Source organism: Physeter macrocephalus, chromosome 12 (assembly GCF_002837175.3).
Source record: "Physeter macrocephalus isolate SW-GA chromosome 12, ASM283717v5, whole genome shotgun sequence".
NCBI lineage: Eukaryota > Metazoa > Chordata > Mammalia > Artiodactyla > Physeteridae > Physeter > Physeter macrocephalus.
Window position 1 is genome coordinate 33,303,301 of NC_041225.1, and position 8,536 is coordinate 33,311,836.

Below are 8,536 nucleotides of genomic sequence, written 5' to 3' on the forward strand. Positions count from 1 at the left end.
AATGGGAGTCCCCACCCGGGGCTCTCATTGTTTCCTTCTGAGGAGTTAAGCTTAAGGCCCAGCTTCAGTTAGTAACTGAGTGACCTTGGGCAGTCACTTATCTTGCTGGTGAGGGCCTCAGTTCCCTCATCTGTAGAATGGGGTTGCAAGCGCCTGCCTTGCATGATTGGAGGGGTTAAGCAAGATCAAGGGCAACACTTTGTAAACCCTCCAGGTTTATGCAGAAGAGCAGGTATTAATGGTGCAGCACCACTAACTGTCCCTTGCCTGGCGTGTACTCATAACCGCTTCCACGATTCCAAGAGAGAAGCAAAGCGCCACACTCTAGTTCACAAAGCACCTCCCGCCCATCTTCTCCTGCGAGCCCCACGGCATCCACCAGGGGGAGGATCAGGATTGTTGCGCCTTCACACGCCCCCAAATGGGCCAGGGCTGCCCAAGGTCATGTGTCTGGGCCCAAACCCGCATGTCCTGTCTGGAACCCCATGTCTTTTCTTACTGTCCAGAAGTCAGGGCTTTGGTCCCTCTCCACTCCCCCATGCTGTACTGAGGTGCCCAGCAGCGGGATGGGGGGCGCAGGGGGGCAGAGCTGAGGGGCAGCTGAGCTGGGCATGGCACAGACCAGGAACTCTCTCCACCCGACCCTGGGGCTCAGGTGTCTCCCCCCCGCCCCCCCCCACAGGGTCCGCCCCTTCCTTGGTACACTGGGAAGCTGCCGATTCCCAGGGCAACAGACAACACAGGCAGAAGCTCAGACACAGCAGGGCTCGAATGCTCTCTCCAGCCTGGAGGGTCTGACCCCATCCGCCACTCTGAGCTCGGGTCCGGGTGGGCGGTGAGGAGAACGTCTGCACAGGCTGTCCTGGGGTTAGGAAGGAGCGGAGGCCTGGGAAAGGTCACACGCACGCGCGCACACGCACGCACGCACACGCACGCACACGCACGCACACCCCTGCACGCATGGGAAGCCCTCCCACCCCTGGGCGCCAGAGAACCGCATTAGCTGGGTACCGACAGCCTTTGTCTCCTCCACTGCCCGGGATGGCCCTGTGGTGGGCGGGAGCCCTGCTGGCACCCCCCAGGCCCCGACGGCCAAGCGGGCGGCCCTGGGAGCTGACGGCGTGCAGCTGTGCAGCAGGACCAGCTGTGCAGGGTCTAGAGGCCGAGACGAGGAGCCAGCGGCGCTGGTGAGTGCCCTGCCCCGCCCCAGAGGCACCCCACACCTCACTCAGGGTCTAGGAAGCTTCTGGAGAAAGAGAGACGAGAGACAGGGGTGAGAGGGAGTAAGCCAGGCAAAGGGCGGTGGTGGAAAAGCGCTTGGGCTGAGGGGGGAGAACCTGAGCCGGGGAGGTGAGGGAGCCCAGCCTCGGCCAGACTCCACAGAGTGAAGAGCAGGGCCCGGCAAGGGGGGCGGTGCAGCCCCACCTGGTGCATCCTGGGAGCCCATCAGCCCTTTGCAGTAGGCCGTCCAGCTGGGGCTCAAGGGATCAAGTGCACCCGTGGGTAGGGGGTGGCCACGAAGCCGTGGCTGCAGCCTGGGGAGGGATGCTGGCCCTCTGACCCAGCGAAGGACGTGCCTTCGAGCATCACTCAGTCCAGAAGTTCCTAGGAGAGCCGCCCTGTCAGGCTGCCGCGGGGGGCAAGACGGGCCTGGTCCTGGCCGCACGGAGCCCCCACTCTCGGGACAAGGCAGCCGGAAGCAGCAGAGGCACAAGCAGGGGCTAAGTGCGGCCGGGGTGTCAGGAGGAGACGGGCTGGGCAGGCGCGCGCCTTGTCTTCCCAGGGGCTCACAGAGGCCTCTCTGGGCAGGCGGCATTCAGGCTGAGACCTGAAGTGTGAGGGGGCCACGGAAGAGTCTGGTGTATTTAAAACCAACACCGCCACGTAAAGAACGTGCGTGTGGCCAAGGCGGTCAGTGAGGGGACAAGAGCCTCAGGATGAGAAGTAGGAGGGAACACCCACGCACTTATTAAAGTCTAGCCACTTGTTTTCAAACGTCATGAGACGCCCTGGAGGGTCTTAAGCAAGAGCCTGATGTGGCCAATTTACAGTTTAAATGACCAGTCTGGCCGCTATGCTTAGAAAGACTTGAAATGGTGGGCAGATAGAATTACGAGAATTGCTGATGAATTGGGGAGCGAGAGAGCGAGAGGGAGAGAGAGAAGGAGGGAGAGGGAGAGAGAGAGAGGGAGAGAGAGGGGGAGAGAGAGAGAGAGGGAGAGAGAGAGGGAGAGAGAGGGAGGGAGAGAGAGGGAGGGAAGATGATAATGAATACTAAGTGGTAACTAGAGTGGCAGGAAGAAAATCTAAGGGTGTTGTCAGAAATCAGGAAAAGGAGTGTTTCAAGGTAGCCTTGGTAATAATATACCTTTAGGGAGAGAGAGGGAGAGAGGGAGAGAGAGAGAGCGAGAGGGAGAGAGAGGGAGAGAGAGTGTGTGTGTGTTGGGGTATAGGGGACATTGACAAAGACAGGACCGTCTAGTGCCATTTAATTTTTCCAACTAATAATAGAATAAAGGAAGTTTTCTTTTTGAAAAAAGGAAAAAGAAAAATAAATTACTCAGAAGAACAGTACAATGGAAACCACAAAAGAAGAGCTAAAATCCTAGAGAAAAGGGCAAGAAGATCCAACATACCTTCAAACTGAGCTCCCCAAGGAGAGAATGGGGGACATGAACTACTTGAAGAGAAAATGAGAATTTTCCAGAACCACAGAAATACATGAATGCACAGATACTGGAGGATGTGCTCCACAGCCACAGGAGGGAAAACAAGCAAGGAAGGCATAGGGTCCAGAATGAGGGGAATCCCAGCATGGTGGTCCTGGAGAGCAGCCAGCCCCAGGGAGGGGAGGACCCATGGTCCCAGGGCTCGGGCTCTGGAGAAAACTTTTTTTTTTTTTTTGGCCGTGCCGCGTGGCCTAGTTCCCAGACCAGGGATCGAACCCAGGGTCCCAGGAGTGAGAGCACCAAGTTCCAACCACGGGACTGCCAGGGAATTCCCTGGAGAAAACATTTAAAAGAAATTGTTCATGACCTGATGCATTTGATTGTGTGGAAAATAATATTGAGAGGGAGCCTTACAATTTATTTGGAGAGTTTGGAATCAATGATCAGTACATAGAAACCTAAGATAATCAGGGAAAATGTCAAGCCAATAGGTAAGCTTACATTTTTAGGACCTCAAGAAATGGCAGTGCAGGTTTATTCTTTCAGAATATGGAGGTGAAAGGCTTGAAGAAACAGCTAAGAAACTGACTCTAGGTTGTGGGTCTCGCGGGCTCTGAGGATTGGGGCAGAGAAACCTGCTTTTCTTCCAAGTCTTAGAGAATTGTTTGACTTTTAAAAAATAAACTACCAGCACAGCTGACACCATTTTTCTCATTGTCACTTTCCCTCCCCCGCCCTATCTTCCTCTGCCACACGCACTGGAAGGTTGCCAGGCTTTGGGGAAGTGAAAACTGGTTTTTCTTCACGAAATACTGGCAGATTCCCCAGCAGACCCCGGCACAGGGTGAGACGGCATCCGGGTTCCTGACGCACCTGCTACACCCTCTGGCATCAGAGTTTCCACTCCATTGAAATGTGTGTTCATTTTACAGGCTCCACCATAAACACGTGTTGATCCTTGGCATCTGTTCCACTTACTGATTTTAGTTCCTCCATGATGTAATCCATGCATCCGTGGCAGCAGCTGATTCCTGTGACCCGGGGACAATCATGGTCAGAATGTCGCAGGGAGGGCTCACACTGCCACCGTGTTTTCTTTCCAGGGCTCAGAATTGGAGTTTCCTGAAAGACTATGACCCCATGGTAAGACAAACCACGTTCCTGCCCGACATACTTGCACTTAGAATGTTTATTTATTCATCTAATGTTTATTGAGGACCTACTGTGTGCTTGATGCTGAAATGTACAGAGAGCAATAAAATACAACCTTGTGTCAAGAAACTCGGGGTCTGGTGGGAAAGAAAAGACTTACGTAGAGTATTTAGAAATGACTTTTCCCTAGTGTTTCTTGATTTTAGTAAGACGAACCCATTGGAAACGACAGGCATCAGCTGCTGAAATGTTTTCCTTTGCCTGAGGATGTCAGCAGTGTACAGTGAGGTGCGGTTGGCACCACAACGAGAATGAGTTTGGGTGAACACGCTTTGTAAACGAATTCCCTGGGTCTAATATCACCACCGACCGTCCATCCTCCACCAGAGTGATTTTCCTAAACTGCAAAACTGACTATATCTCTCTTAAAATCCTTCAGTAAATCTGCATTTTTCAGGATGGTTTACAACACTTGCCATGATCCAACCTTGCCTCCCTCCCCATCCTCCTTGCTCACCCCACGTGACCCACAGGCTCTCTTTTATCCATGCCTCTGGGCATGCTGTTCGCCTGCCTGAAATTCCCTTCCCACTTTGTCAGCCTGATGGCCTCCTAGTCATCCTTCAAGACCCCGCCCAAGTGGCTCCTTCTGAGAACTCTCCCCTTGCTGAGCAAGCATGACCGGATCACTGTGGTCTTCACTCACTGGCACATCTATCCCGTTCCTTGGGAACATCGTGTAATTGTGCAACGAGCAATCTCACCTGGCCGTGGGCTCCCTTGGCGAAGGAATAAAGATGGCTTCACTACTTCACAAACACCCCCAGCACCCAATAACCATTTGGCACTCAGTTCACGTTGGAGGAATGAACAAATGGGCGAAGGAACCTGGCTGCATAAAGCATGGTAAGAGAACCATGATTGGAAGCCAAGCAGCGTAGCAAGCCAACCAAGGGGGTGGCCACACTAGCATGGCCCTGTGGGGATTAGGGAAGGTCTGACATCTGTATGGCTGGCCTTGAGGGGTTGCTGTCTGCCCTGCGATCGGAGATTTCGTTCACGGGGCCTGAATTCCTACCCTGAGCCCCTGGCCCAGGCTCTCAGGCTACAGAGCCTCTCCCTGCCCCGGGCTGTGTATGAGCAACCTGACCCCTGAACCCCTCGGCCCTCCCACACGATGGGGCCACCTCGGCATGGACTCTGCCAGCTGAGAGCCCGGATCCTACTTCTTAAGACTGGTCCTGTCTCTTATGCTTGACACGGGGCAGCACCAAGTTAACTATAAACAAGGGCAGGGAAGGCCCATCAGGTGAGTCATAACTCAGACATTTACTCACTCCTCCATCCTTCAGTTACAGAAGTCACCAGAAAGCATGTCCAGGGCAGCACCGCTGCTAAGACCCCCAAACTGGAAACAAACCCAAATGCCCCCGTGGCCGAACAGATAAATAACTTGTGGAGTATTCACCCAAGTCACACGGCAGAATGCCGTTAAGCGCTGAGAACCAAGGAGCTGCCACCACGCACGGGAACGCAGGGGAATCTCAGGAGCACATCCTTGAGAGAAAGGAGCCAGAGAGAAGAGACCGGGCCCTGTTAGGTAAAGTTCAACACCAGGCAAAAGAAGTCAAGACCAGGTCGCCTTGGAGGTCGGGGCAGTGACTGAGGGGCTAAAAGGAGGCATCTGAGGCGGGTGGGGTTCTGTTTCCTGGTCCAGGTGGGGCTGCAGGGCACTCGCCGCGAGGGCGCTGGCTGAGCTGTACAGTTGTGACTGGTGCACTTTTCTGTGTGTGCGTTAGATTTCAAGTAAAAATCAACCAAAAAACAAAACCGCCCCACGGCGTCCCCACCACGTGTGAGGCAGCGTCTTAGGCCTGGGGGGGTGGGGTGGAGGAGGGGTTAGGGCGCGGTCCCTCCCTCGGCTGGCCAAGCATCACGGTGAAGGGGTCCTGGAAGCACCTGTGTAGGGAGCCCTGGGTGCGAGGAGGGGGAAGTGAGCCTCTCCCGGCTGGAGAGTTGAGTCCCGGGTCCAGAGCGGACTCTGGGACCGGATCACCCAGAGGATGCTTCGTGCAGAGGCCATCTGCTCCCGGCTCCCTTCTCTTGCCCGCTCAGGCCTCTCCTGTTTTCCCGCAGCCGGTGACCCTAACTGTCCCCTCTCCTCGGGGCAGCAAGAAGGAGCCCCGTGAAGCTGCTGGAGTACGTGCCTCTCTCCTCTGACACAGTCCCCCGTTCCACGAGCCAGGCTGTGGGCAGCAGGGGGGACACGCCCCCGGGGGAAGCCCTCATCAGCCTGGACTTCTTCTCTGTGGCGGGAATCCAGAAGAAGGCGCTGGAAGACGGGCTGCAGCCCATCCAGGAGGAGGGCCGGGCGGGCCTGCCCGCGGTGGGTGCGGGGCAGCGGGACCCCGCTGTGGGGCCGGCACCTGTGCCCCGGACAGCACCCTGCGCACCGCAGGGGGTCGTTACCTCTGAGCCCCACGCGAGCCCGAAGAGGCTCCTGGCTCCTCTTCGCACCCGACGTGGAGAGGACTCAAGGACCTGCCCAAGGCCGTATAACCGGCAACGGTGGGGCTCCCCTAAGGGTCAGGGCCCCACGCGTGCTCAGGAGCAGCGTCCACCGGGTTCGGACCCTGCTCCTGACCGAGCAGCCGCAGCCTCGCGCGCGTTGCTGGAGCCTCTGCGCCACCGTTTCCCCGTGTGTAGCGTGGTGTGTTCGTGTCCTGTCGCTGCTGTAACCAGTGACCGCAAACTGAGAGGCTCAAAACGACACATACGTGTTATCTTGCAGTCCTGGAGGTCAGAAATCCAAAGTGGGTCTCACTGGACTAAACTCAAGGCGTTGGCAGGGCTGCATTCCTTTCTGGGGGCGGGAGGAATCTGATTCCTCACCTTTTCCAACTTCAGGAAGCTGCTCACGTCCCTTGGCCCGCGGCTCCTTCATCCTCAAGGGCAGCAGCGTGGTATCTTCAAATCTCTCTCTTTCTCTCCCCCTCCCCCATCTTTTAAGGACCCTGTGACTACACTGACTCACCCTGATCATCCAAGACAGTCTCTCCAGCTCGTGGTCCTTAATTTAATCACATCTGCAAAGTCCCTTTTGCGTGCAAGGTGACATATGCGTGGTCCCGTGGACATCTTTGGGGAGCCACTTTTCTGCCTACCACGCATAGGGATAAAATGGTAGATTTTGTAAGGTCGTTGTGAGAATTGAATGAGTTACCCTGTGTAATTGTTTAGAGCAGTGCCTCCAACACGGTATGAGGATGTGTTTGCAGAGGACGGCCCTCTCTCGGGAGGGAGAGCACCATCCTGGCGCAGCCACCCGGGGAGGATACGGGTCCTCAGACAGGGGCTGCTGAGAGGGTCGGCTCTCCGGTCAGGGTCTCCATCTCCTTTGTTAGCCGTGTAATGGTCAGGGTGGTCAGAGCGAAGCTAGAGCCAAGAGGGGGGAGCCTGCCTACAGGGGACCTGAGTCGAGGCGGTGCTGGCCGCCGTCACAGGTTCCCTGGATCCATCCCACATCCTCTGTGCTGTGGGGCAGACAGAGAGGCACCTGGACCTGAGCTTGGGCCAGAAAGGGAAGCAGGGAGCCCGGGGTCCAGGTGACGCTCACGTGAGCAGTGCTGGCCCAGGGCCCGGAAGGAAGGGGACACTTGCTAAGTGCTGGTCTCCTTCCCCTCCCAAGGGGCGTGTTAGCAGCCCGAGTAAACTTTACGAAGGAACTGTTTTCCAATCTGCAGAATCCTTGATCACCACCAAGAATAGGTCCTCAATGTTTTACTCAGGACGCACTATTTCCACACAACATAAAGCCCACCCCACTTCACTGCCAACCCTTGACTCCTGCAAAGTGTAATGGAACAAACCAGGCCTGATTCTGACCCAGCTGGGAAGAGACAAGGTCACCCACAACAGGACACAGCCCTTTGCACTCGGACCTGGAGGCTGCAGCCTTCTTTTTCAGAGTCTGAGACGGAAGCTGGGTTCCCTGTCCAATCTGAGATCACATGCCTGGGCAAAAGTCAGTGGTCAGTACAGTCAGGGTCAGGGTCACATCGTGGCAGCATCACAGGACGGACAAGTGTCCCCCCTTGGACTGGGCTGGTCAAAGACAGCTGCTGACAGTGGAGAAAAGACAGCCTCTTCAATAAGTGGTGCTGGGAAAACTGGACAGGTACATGTAAAAGAATGAAATTAGAACACTCCCTAACACCATACACAAAAATAAACTCAAAATGGGTTAAAGACCTAAATGTAAGGCCAGACACTATCAAACTCTTAGAGGAAAACATAGGCAGAACACTCTATGACATAAATCACAGCAAGATCCTTTTTGACCCTCCTAGAGAAATGGAAATAAAAACAAAAATAAACAAATGGGATCAAACGAAACTTAAAAGCTTTTTCCCAGCAAAGGATACCATAAACAAGACCAAAAGACAACCCTCAGAATGGGAGAAAATAGTTGCAAATGAAGCAACTGACAAAGGATTAATCTCCAAAATTTACAAGCAGCTCATGCAGCTCAATAACAAAAAAACAAACAACCCAATCCAAAAGAGGGCAGAAGACCTAAACAGACATTTCTCCAAAGAAGATATTCAGATGGCCAACCAACACATGAAAGAATGCTCAACATCACTAATCATTAGAGAAATGCAAATCAAAACGACAATGAGGTATCACCTCACACCGGTCAGAATGGCCATCAT